The sequence below is a fragment of the Mesoplodon bidens genome (genome assembly GCF_964165515.1).
Source record: "Mesoplodon bidens genome assembly, contig: HAP1_SCAFFOLD_976, whole genome shotgun sequence".
Classification (NCBI taxonomy): domain Eukaryota; kingdom Metazoa; phylum Chordata; class Mammalia; order Artiodactyla; family Ziphiidae; genus Mesoplodon; species Mesoplodon bidens.
In genome coordinates, this window is record NW_027672431.1 from 2,665 (window position 1) to 15,300 (window position 12,636).

Consider the following 12,636-nt stretch of genomic DNA (forward strand, 5'->3'; position numbering starts at 1 on the left):
GGCCAGAGCAGCCCGTTCTCCGAACAGCCAGCACCCAGACGCTGGGCCGTCGGAAGCGTACTGTTTCCTCTCACCTCCCTCGGCACTGGGAGCGGAAGCGCCCCGTTCCCACCGACGTGGTACCACACGCGAGCCGCCTGGGTTCACTTACATCTCTCACTGTTGTTCTGGTCGGCAATGGCCTCCTCCGGGGCGACCGACTTTGGCTTTTTGTCCTGACTTCCTTTCAGCCTTTCCCAGTCAGCGGGGCTGAATTTGCGCACCTCGGAGTCTTTGGTCGTGGGGTGGCCACCTTCTCGCTCTTTCATCTCCAACTCTGAGAAGCGCATCACTGCATGCTACAAAGAGAACGGAGATGGAAAAAAGACACACCTTACCACCAAAGCTATTTCACTGCCCTTACCTTAAAGGAAGGTATCTTCAAAGAAAAGTTTGCCCAAAACCAACCACAATTTATGATACAACTGAGATATTTTAAAATTGAACGATAAAAACGTAAGAGTGTCTATGTGTAACTAGTCACACACTCTTTATTCGTAAAGCCATACGTATGTAGAGATATATGTGGTGTGTATATATAGCCATACATACACTGTGGCATACAGACAGACATTCTCTTTCGAAGGTAAATAAAACAAAACAAAAACACAACACAAAGAAAGCGAAACAAAAACACAACAGAAAAGAAAACAAATGCACAGTGAATAAAGACGACCATGGCCCACAAACTTCCCTTTGTATATTTGGAAATGAAATTTAACTCAAAAGGTTTATGGAAGATTCTAGTAATAAAAATTTGAAGAACTGACCTCACAGTAAGCAGCGGGTAGACATAAAATACTGTCCTCTTGTAATCCTTCCATCTATGTAATTAAAATGGGCACTCAATGGATCATTTAGATAACTTCATCCATTTTTATAAGCATAAACCAATTTTTTTCTTAACATTGCAAAACAATTTGGCTTTATTTGTCTTTTAATTAAAAGTAAAATATCTTAAGGAAATTCCTATACAACATCTATCATTCACTAGCAAGTTAAATACATACTCTATCCCTTTAAGCAAGGTTTGTGTTTTTGTTTTGTTTGTTTGTTTGTTTTTTGGGTGGAAAAAAAATTGCACGAATCTCACAGACATGCGGCCGCTACACACCTCCACCAAGTATCACGTAAGGCATTCTAAGCAGCGCTTTTAGGTATATTTGTTAACGTACAGTAACGGCAGAGAAATCAAAGCGACTGATAGGTAAATGTCATGCAGTCTTTTAGACATCCTTCGCAATAATTGAAACTTCCGTTATCAGCATTCGAGTGGAGTTCGCTTAAAATCTACAGAATAACTTCAAGTATCCACTTACGTCCCCTTACTGGACACATTTCAAACATTTCAATTACCCTAAGCTTCATTAACCAAATCAGCCCGGTGTCCTGCCCTATCATACCCCCGGCCCCCTCCTCTTCACACATTAAAAAAACCTGACAACTGGTCAAGCTCCTGAAATTCGGGTGTGTGGGGGGGCTCACCTGCAATGCCCGCTGCTCCCGGCCGAGCTGACTGGAGTCTGCGTACAGTCCGGTAGCGACACACTTGAACGGGTCACCCACGTAACCAGCGGAGTTTGCGATTCTCTTTGCCAGCTTAGATGGCTTCGGGTTCAGAACTTTGCCATCGGTTGATCCTGCCTCGTCAGCTCCGTCTTTGGTGTCGGTGGGGGTGACGTCCACACTCGGTGGGGCACTGCCCACGCAAAATGGTTTGGGATCCTCTTGGGTTTTCCCGAAAGTGACCGCAGAGCCGTCGCTCGCCAGGGTCGGCTCCAGGAATGGAGTCGAGAACGGCGTCGCTAGGTTCTCCTTGTTGGTTACCACTGGAACATTCTCCTTGCTGAAGCCGGAAACTGCCTGGCCCGGAGCCTGTTTGAAAGTATAGGCTTCGTGGAAGTCACTGATGCGTCCCAACTCCTCTCTCAGGGCAATGAAATCCCGGTGTGGCTGTAGGGCCACATTTTACTTTTTTATTTTTAATATACGTTCACATGTTTCCAGAAAGGAACCAAGGTGGCCCATAACGTAAGGACACACAATATTAGCTTTAAAAAAACATGAAAAAAAAAAAAAGGGAAATCATGATCCTGGAAATGGGTTGCATCCTTTTAAGGGGTGAGAATAACAGAATGAGTGAGCCAAAGATTTGGGAAAGGATCTCACATTTCCAAATGTCCAAATCTTAAAATGGCACCAAGTGGGAATGTAGCTGTGGCAGTATTAACCTGAGAGAGCTCTATGATCGCTGTCTTTACTCATCACTTGGTTGCAAGGTTATAAACGACAGGGTAAGTGAAGGAGGGCAACTAGACAGATAAGAGTCATTTCCTGATTCTCAAAAGAAGGGGCATCACCTAGGGAAGGGCACTCCAAAATCCTACAGGAATCATCTGGATATACTAAATTTCCTAGGTGGCAAAAGTATCTCATTTGACCCTAGCAGCCAGATGGAACTTAGAAAAGCAGTGAAAAGCTACTCAACTGAATGCAAGTCATATGACTAGGAGCACGTCAGTGAAAAGTTCAAGGGAAGATGCTGTGGAAGAGCAGTTCACCTTGTGGTTGAGCGTCCTCAGAACGTGCAATGGGAGGTGCAGCACCTGCTCTGTCTCACAGGGACCCTCCAATCTCTAAACTCATCTTTCCTGGGAAGCTGAATTCAAAGAGTCAATTTAAAAAAAAGATAGGGCTTCCCTGGTGGCGCAGTGGTTGAGAGTCCGCCTGCCGATGCAGGGGACACGGGTTCGTGCCCCGGTCCGGGAAGATCCCACATGCCGCGGAGCGGCTGGGCCCGTGAGCCATGGCCACCGAGCCTGCGCGTCCGGAGCCTGTGCTCCGCAATGGGAGAGGCCACAACAGTGAGAGGCCCGCGTACCACAATAAATAAACAAATTAATTAATTAATTTAAAAAAGATAAAAGTCTCTAGTAGAGAAATTTTATCAGAGCCTAGTATTAAGAGCTGTAGAGCCACAAGTTTCCCACGATACGGCCTTAGCAGAGGCTGTTAAGGCAGTGACAGAAAATTTGTACCGAGGGAAATAGCAGAAGAGTTTGCCTACAACTCACGAAAAGGATCCCTGCACTTGGCCTGAAGGAAATCAGCAAAATTTGTAACAGCTTGTGTATTTGTATGCGGGATTGAGAATGAATTTCATTTTTTAATTTCTCTGAATTATCACGTAAGATTCAGAAGATGCTCTCTCTGCCTAGAAGCCACCCCACTGGGATAACTATGCCTACGGAGTGCCTTTGCCTATGACTCCTACTTGCTAACCGACTGGCAGCCTGGCCCCAGGGCCTGGTCGCTGCTCCCAGTGCAATGGTGGATATGGTGTCAACGGTTGCAAAATCAAAGCCATCCTCTCCATGCCTCTGTCCCACCCCCCACCCCACTCACCACTGATGTTCAGGAAGGGGAAGGTGTCCTGGATGGGAACGTGGTGCTGTGACTGGTCCAGCTCACCTTCCTCATCTTCTTCATCCACACCATTATCTTTCTCATTCCAAGGAGCAGATCCAGTGGATCCTACCCGAGAAACACACACACACACACACAAAGGTCAAAAGTGAGGCGCTCACGTTGCACTGTCATCCCTGCAGCTGACCCACTGTTCAAGCTAGGCACTGCCAGCACAGAGGTTCCTTGGGTTCAGTGTGCACCCTCAATGCCAAAGAGTGGGAACCAAGGGTGTTCACCCCACTCCCAGCTCCTCCTACGGAGCCCCAGTGCAAGCTCTCATCCCCTCCCCTATCCAGGAGCTGCAGACCCTACTCCCTTCTCCTAGAAATCTTTTAATTCCTACTCTAAACCCCTTTCTACACATTCGCATCCCTTCTAAGGACCCAAGGAGCACAGCTTCTCTCCTTTGTAAGCTTACTGTGAAGACAGACCCTTCCCTCATGGCAGAGCCTCACTAGATTCACTGGAGGTCAAGTCTAAATTATCTGGCTCTTAGTCGGAACTGGCTAAACATTGAGTAAATATAGGGATCAGGTGGTATTCTCCTAGGAAAAATACCATACAAATTAAATGATCACTTACCCATCATTTATAAAGAGAACTTAATAGCCTTCATAATGTCATGGCAATTGATTCTTACAACAGCCTTTGAAATACGCAGGAAAGATGAGAACCCAGATTTTATAGTGGAAGAAGCTGAGGCTCAAAACGTTGAATGACTTGATTCAATGTCCCACAAGTAGTGAAATGGAAAGACCGAGGTTTATAACTCAGACCTTCTAAGTTTTAAGCCCTCCGTCTTCTAAACTACCTGGCCTCTCTTCTCAGTGTTGAGTCCCAAGAGAAGTTATTTTTTATAGAACTCAATACCCCCTCTTCTTTCTAATGCTTTACTGTTCCACTGGGTGGGCAGGAAGACTGTGCTGAGTTTATATCTTTTGTTCTCTGGGTTCTTTCTAGGGACAGCATTTCTTGCTTTGTTTACCAGTCTTCAACTTTGTAAGCGAGGCGACTTTCAAGTCGACTATCGCTTTAAGGGTCCAGCCGGGAACCTGGCACACTGTCCACCTTCTCCCCAGCAGCTGGGGCCTCACCTGGGTTAATGATAGAGCCCTGGGGCTGGGGGATGTCACACACTTGATATATCTTCACTGGGTTCATGGGCACCTCCTTGGTGCCGTTGTACATCAGGTTGAATTCCCTGCTCTTGTTGAGCGCACAGTGGAGCTGGGCCTTCCATTTAGCTGGGTCGGGGTCGTCCACCCCTTCCTGGTACTTCCCCTGTCTCCACAGCCCAGGCCTGAGGGATAGGAAACTGCAGTGAGTGCCTGCTTGTTGCCCAGAAACACTGGAAAGTGTGCCCCTCCTCCCTCGTACAGACACAGATACACACAGCCCTGCCTGACCACCCCATCACCCCAACTCCAATTTACAGAGACTGCAGCAGAAAACACCACGCTGGGGACCAGGCAAGGCAGGGCCTGAGACAAATTCAGCCAAATGCAAATACAGTATTTTAAAAAGAGGAGCCTCATTTCAAGTGCTTGTGCCAGCATCATCTGTCAAGACTACAATGGCCTTAATGAAGGGTTGAAAATAAAGAAAAATCTGGAACACGTATACACCAAAATACTAATGGCAACTTTTGGATAGCAAGATTTCAGGTAATTTTGTTTTGTTTGGCTTGCCTTATTTGTTTTTCACATGAATTGCTTATATAATAAGAAGAGAGAGGGAGGTGGCGTATGATATGAAGAATTTAGGCTTGCTGTTCCTCTCCCTTCAGTCTTTAATCTGATGCACAAATAACTGTTGAAACCAAGTACCTTTAGGAGTAGCAGCCCATAGGAGGGCAGGAAGCACGCTCTGGGGGTTCAGCTGGCCTCAGTGCGAGGCTGAGGGCCTCAAGTCCTAATAAACTCACACCACCTGCCTTTCCCTGCTTCCTCAAACTCCCACATTGGGAATATTTTGCTGGGAACACCAGTGGCTGGTGGCCTGGGCCAAAACCAGTGTGGCCCCGCCTCTCTGGTTTTCAATTTCCAGGTCTAACAGGCATTTATGTGTCTGTTCACGGGATATCAGCCCTCCCCCACTGTTAACGTATCTCAGATGTCTACACTTTCTTCAGGGCTGTGACGTATGTGCTGGTGCAGAAAAGGGGGATGTCTTTTGCAGAGGACTCAAGATCAAGAGAACGAGATGGACCGGCCAGACTGCTCCCACTTGATGTCAGGAAGATAAGGTGGCCGTGTAGTTAGAATTCTGCAGGGAAACATAGCCTATAGAGTCTATGGGTTTGCGGATCCACAACTTTTATTTTTTCAGTAATGCCAACCAAGCTCATAAGAGACTGACATATAATCCAGAATGCCAGTCTACTCATTTTCAATGGGGGATAAAGCTGGTCAGTGACCAGCATGGTTAAGTCCAATAACCTGGACATAACCATGTATGATCTCAACCAGTAACTCCTGTGTCTGGTTTCTAATGACAATTCCAAGAACATAAGACCCACTCAACATTTAAATCCAAATTTTCAGATGACTCCAAAGCTAAATGGAAATGATTTGACATTGAACTCTAAATCTGCATTATCTAGACTACCTCTTACCCAGTTGGGTAACCCAGAAGCGACAGTAAGAGGCTCCTGCTTTCCCAAAAATCACAGGGCGTAAAGATGAAAAGCACTGGAAAGGCAAGACCCCCAGGGAATTTGCAAAGCTGCTCTTGTGTCTTTTTCTTTTTGACCTTCAAGCCAGGAGAAATTCTAAAAATACAAATGTATTAATTTTTAAAACTTGACTTTACTGACTATTGTTCAGATCCCCAAGCCTACAAAAATAATTTTATTTTTTTAAAAATGCTCCCTGCCCCAAAGGAGTTTACAATCCCTTAAAGGAGACAGATGAGTCCACAGATCAGAAATACAGATACTATGTGAACACCAGTAAAACTGCCTAATCCATAAAGAGTCGGGGGGTAGGTATGGTTGGCCAAGTTTATCAGAATTTATGATTCTAGGGCTGAATCTTGAACATGGGTAGAAGTTAACCAGGTGAGAAGGGTGGGTCACGATACTCTAAGCAGAAGAAGCTTTATGGGCAAAGGCAGAGGCTGAAAAGCACAGTGCTTAGGGGACCTACAAGCAGTTCAGCTTGCGTGGAGGCAGCATGAGATGAAAGTCTGGGCTTGTAAGTAGGAACCATGCCAAGGAGTTTGGACCTGATTCTTAGAACACCGAGAACCACTGAGAGATTTAAGCAGGTTGTGATGGGATCAGATTTAAGCTTTAGAAAGAACCCTCTAGCTGCAGGACTGAAAAGGGTTTGAAGGGAGGCAAGGCATGAAGATAATACATAGTCTCTATATAATCCATATAATAGTGTCACTAGGGTCTGAACTAAGGAGGTGGCGGTAGGGATAGAGGATACAGGTAACAAAGGAGCCGTTAAAGACGCTGAGTTGACAGAGCTTGATGAGGAACTGAGTCCTTGAAGAAGGTGAGAGAGAAATCAAGGATGATTCCTTGGTTTAGGGTTTGGGAGACTGGGTGGGGGGTGATGCTGGCCACTGAGATAGGAGCAGGTTTAGAAAGATCATTTCCCTTTGGAAATGTCGGAGTTCAAATGCCTGTGGAAGGCCTAGGGGAGAAGGCCCAGCATGCCCAGGGCAGTTTTTTTATCCCCACTCACCTCTCACATCACCTGAGGGACTCTCCCTGCCTGCCTCCAGCCTGGAAGAAGGTCCACCAGATTACTGACATCTCTGCCCTGTGGGCAAGGACCAATTTCTTTTCATTTCTGTATCCCTGCTCAGGCTTTAGCACACAGTAGGTCAATGTGTATTTGTTGAATTGCCTCAAATTTACAGAAATACACTTCTTGGGGAATGAATAAGTTGCTATTACAGATGGAAGACCAGAAAAACAGCTATGAGCAGAAGGCCAAGGAGACACTGCAGAAAGTGCTGGAGGAGAAAATGGGTTGCAGAACAGCAACTGCAGAGCAAACAGGTGTGGGGATGCTCCATAATCCTTGGGGCTGGGAACCCTGGGGCAGTCTGGGTGGCAAGGAAGCCAGCTGCACAACTCCCCGGAACCCCCAAGGCACCACCCTCTCCTCTGATCTCCCTCAGCGGTCCCCGGCCCTGGCCGAGCACAACTGTGAAGAGTGGAAGAGCCAGTACGAGAGCCACCCCCAGCATGCAACTGTCCCCTACCCTGCCAGCCCAGTAATCATGAACGCCGTCTTCCTTCTCTTTTTTACAATGTGGTACATATGGATTTTTTTTGAATGAGATTCAACCAGCTTTTAAACCTTTCTTCTTTCTAACAATATCAGTACTCTCTGACTCTCCAAATGTGCCTTTTCAAGTTGATTTAATTTATGGAAACATCACCCTTCATACTTGCCCTTTCTTTTTTAAACCTCCCCATGGTAGTGGAATGTAGTAGAAGGAGATTTGGCCTGGGAGTTTGGACACCAGGGTTCTAGCGGCAGTAACCCACAGTTACACACGTTATATTATTAAAGAAAAAAGTAACTTACAGAAATGTATGAGGCCATTATGCACATACACACAAATATATATTCACTCATATATCCATAAAAAAGTAGTCTGGAAGGTTCTATAAAATGTTAAAGGTGTTCATCCCACGGTGGAGGAGATATACGTTAACTATATTACCCTCTTAAATTTTTACAGTAAATATATATTACTTTTATAATTTAAAAAGCCAAACTTTTCATTTTTAAAAACCTAAAACATGAAAGAAAACTGGAAAACCAACAAAATTAAAACAATCCCTAAGTCTGAGGCGACGATTTCTTTATCCGAGTACAAGTGATGAATTAAAATACTAAGAATGGTGTGTGACACCTTAAAGTATAGAAAAAAATACAGTAAGGCAAGTAGGCATTAAGATAATGGAACATAAAAAGTTACCCAGATATATTCAGACAATGGACTACTATTCCAGTAATAAAAAGAAATGAATTACTAATATGAGCTACACGGATGAGTCACAACAACATGAGGAGCCAAAGAAGCCATGTGCAAAAGGGTACTTGTTGTATGCTTCCATTCATATGAATTTCTAGAATAGGAAACACTAATACATAGTGAAAGAAAGCATGTCAGTGGTTGCCTGATGCCAGGCCTGGGAAACTGACTGTAAAAGGACAAGAAGGAACTTTTTGCAGGTATTGGAAGTGTTCTGTATCTTGACTTTGGCGATGACAATATAGATATACACATTTGTCAAGACTTATCAAATTACATGCTTAAAACGGGTACACCTTGTTGAATGTAATTCATACTTCAATAAAGTTGATTTTAAAGTTAAATTAAAAAGTCACCTATGGGGATTTCCCTGGTGGCACACTGGTTAAGAATTCGCCTGCTAATGCAGGGGACGTGGTTTCAAGCCCTAGTCTGGGAAGATCCCACATGCCGCCGAGCAACTAAGCCCGTGCGCCACAACTACAGAGCCTGTGCTCTAGAGCTCGTGAGCCACAACTACTGAGCCCGTGTGCCACAACTACCGAAGCACACGTGCCTAGAGCCCATGCTCCACAACAAGAGAAGCCACCACAGTGAGAAGCCGGCGCACTGCAACAAAGACACAATGCAGCCAAAAATAAATTAATTAATAATAATTAAAAAAAAAAAATAGTCACCTAGATGTCTGAGTGAGACAGAGTTCCTTTCAGCTTTCAGTCCCAGCTCTTCTCTGAAGCCTCCCCTCATTCACCCTGGCAGCATGTGACCACTTTGCATCTCTTTAACACCTTATATTTATCGGTTCCATTCAGATTGGATGCTTGAAAAGTTTTGTGTATTTTATGTCTATCTTCCATTAAACTTGGTTCCTCTAAGGCAGGAACAATCATCTCTTTCATAAATTGAGACCATTACAAAAACAGAATTATGTTCCCTTTCCTCTCAATCAGGGGAATTTGAAGTAGGATTGATGAAATCCTGGAAATCATAAGCAAAAATGTCATTTCTGCATTTTTATGGCCACAGGGTCCTGTGTTTTCATCAGATTCTTGAAGATATCACAGAGCCCAACAATGTTAAGAATCTCTGCTTTGAATCCATGTGCTTTCACCCAGCTCTGTGGTACAAGGCACCCTGCCCCTGGGGCAATCTGTCTGTGGTCCCTGCAAAGATGATAAACCCACATCAGAGACACTCACTCTTCTGCATGTCAGTGGACTCCACTGCCAGCTCTTCCTCCACAATGACGTCACTCTCGCCATCTTCAAGATTCATTTCTGTCTCATCTAGAACACTGTCTTCTTCCTCTTCCTCCTCCTCATCTTCCTTGGAGACATCCTTTAATGTGGCAAGTAGTCTGTTGTAACCAGAAACTTGTTCTGGTTCACTCTATGCTTCACTTTCAGAACTTGAAGTATCTATAAACTCTCTGACTAAAAGGAAAATGGGGATTTTAAAAACAAAAATTATACTGTTCTTGTTGCTACCCCACGACTATCATCAGGTCCACAGTGGAACCAAGTTCAGACTTTTCTAGATAAAAACTAGCTTTTCTGCAAATATGCAGTCCTATCTATTCAACCAGACCTAGCACCAAATTTGTTTCAAACAGCTAATCTAGCTATGATTCTAGAAGCGCTTCCTCTTCTTTGAACTGCTCATGTTCCACATGGGAATACAGCAAACTAAACACACGGAGCTTTAGGTTATAAGGCGATCTAACCTATGTGTCAGACATTTGGCACCTTTAAAGGAGCAACAGGAAAACTTACAACAAAAAAGTGTACTTTATTTCTGAGTCTGTGGTAATGAAATAAGACCTTTGATGATTTTGCACTCTATTTTATGTTAAGCAAACATGACATTCCCTCTTAGGATTCACCAAGAGCCCTCTGGTAAGCCTCCTTAACAGGTTCTAACAGGCTAATCTCTCAGGACAGTTTCATACTCTATACTATATTAGTTATCACAATGGCATTTTAACAGACATCTGCACTTAAAACTAAGCAATATTACTAAAGTATAGCTTACATCTAAAATCAAAGAGAGTGGAAATGTAGCCAAACTTTATTACCATATATAATCTTAAAAGTAACAGTCCAGAATCTACTATCATAAAGAAGGTATAAAGCATTACCAGTTGACAAGTCTGTGGTTTTGCTTCCTTTCTGGAAACCCTGAGAAGAAACAGGCAATGTTAAACTTTAACTACAGTAGGTAGCAATTAGGAAAAGTCTAATGATACAACTTTAAATGAACATGGCAGACTATACCGTTATAAATACATTATATCTATTGTCACGTAAAAACTCCATATGCATTTGGACAGGTTTTGGAAGGATATGCCAAATAAATAAGAGACGAATGAAAAAGTCTAACAAGACCACATGACAAATACTACAGTCACACAGTAACAGGCTCTCATCCAAAAGATGGGAAATTTTGGCAAATAAAAGCCCTCGTGGGGCTTCCCTGGTGGCGCAGTGGTTGAGAGTCCGCCTGCCGATGCAGGGGACACGGGTTCGTGCCCCGGTTCGGGAAGATCCCACATGCTGTGGAGCGGCTGGGCCCGTGAGCCATGGCCGCTGAGCCTGGCGTCCGGAGCCTGTGCTCCACAAGGGGAGAGGCCACAACAGTGAGAGGCCCACATACAGCCACAAAAAAAAAAAAAAAAAAAAAAAAAAAGCCCTCGTGGTTCACCTTTTCTAGCAAATTTCTTAAGTAGACTATCCCTCTAACTGTTGATAAAGCAGCCCAAAGGGGTGGGATGAGCACTAAGATCATAACTGAGAGTCTGGACACTTAGAGAGGAACCCACAACTACCCAAACATTAGTTTCCTCATGGTCATTGAATAGATAGGTGATGTCGAGGGTCCCAAGCAATTCTTTTTTTATTTTTTTTAACTTCTTTAATTTATTTATTTTGGCCTGCTATGGGTCTTCGTTGCTGCGCCCGGGCTTTCTCTAGTTGCGGCGACAGGTGGCTTCTCTTGTTGCGGAGCAGGGGCTCTAGGCTCGCGGGCATCAGTAGTTGCACCACCCTGGCTCAGTAGTTGTGGCTCGCTGGCTCTAGAGTGCAGGCTCAATAGTTGTGGCGCACGGGCTTACTTGCACCGCGGCATGTGGGATCTTCCCGGACCAGGGCTGGAACCCCTGTCCCCTCCCTTGGCAGGCGGATTCTTAACCACTGCGCCACCAGGGAAGCCCCCAAGCAATTCTTTAAAAACATAGAAAACGAACACAAGCTTATAAAACCTCTGCCCAGTCGCCACACAGGAGGCGTGCCGTCTAGCATAAAACTACAGGCTCAACAAAGGGTAGGAAGACCGGCGAAGAACCCCACCTCAGGCGGGAAGCCGCCAGGATCCCCGGGCGAGCTAGGCCGGCGCCGGGGCAGCGTGGCACGCGGCGGGAGCTGCCCTGTCACTACCCCCGGGGCACCGGCGGACCAAACGCGGGGACACGCGGGCTCCCACCGGGAAAGGACGCCGGTAGCGCCGGTCCCAGCCTCGCCTCTCCATACCTGTCATAGAAGGGATGCTCCTCGCCGAAATCCCTTAGATGCTTCTTCTGCCTTTTAGTTAGGGAGTTGAGCAGCTGGCTCTGGCTCCGGCTCCGGCTCCGGCTCCCGCGTTTGCCCATGGGGAAGACGTCAAGTCAGCCAACCTCCAAGAATCGCGTTTTTCACCTGGCAGTCGTCTCCTCAACCAACTCACGCGGGATTGCCAACGGCGCTTTACGGCGGAAGCAGGGTGCCATAAAGCAGACCCGCTTTACGTCGCGCTTGTACGACAGGCGTTAGAACCTCCTGTTTCCCATTCCGCCCCCTAGCGAGGCGCTTTGGAAGCACGCGCACGCATGCGCAGCTTTTCTCTGAGCCCCGTAAGGCAGGCAGGCAGGCAAGGGAGGCTTCGGGCTTCCCCAGGTGGGTAAATGGGTGGGTGTACTTTGTGCGTCTGTTTTGGCTGTGAGAATTAGCCTGCATAAACGTGTAGTAACTGAGATGGTTGAATGCAGTGCCTTTCTATTATGCCATAATACAAATACCAACTAACATTTAAGGCTGCCGGTGCATCTCAATTCATCCTCACAACAGTAAACAAATAGGCCTCGTTAATAAGCCT

At 45.6% G+C, this 12,636-nt stretch overlaps 1 long non-coding RNA gene across 2 annotated transcripts; it reads right to left on the bottom strand.

The window, feature by feature from the left end:
• Positions 1-2,052: 2,052 nt before the first annotated feature.
• Positions 2,053-9,731, bottom strand: LOC308610210. Of its 2 annotated transcripts, XR_014014451.1 has the most exons (4): positions 9,711-9,731; positions 4,602-4,807; positions 3,445-3,573; positions 2,053-2,090 (listed from the first exon to the last, which is right to left on the bottom strand). It is a non-coding gene; the product is annotated as an uncharacterized lncRNA (long non-coding RNA). The 2 variants fall into 2 exon arrangements; XR_014014452.1 differs by lacking the exon at positions 9,711-9,731 and having other exon boundaries at positions 4,602-4,894.
• Positions 9,732-12,636: the final 2,905 nt, after the last annotated feature.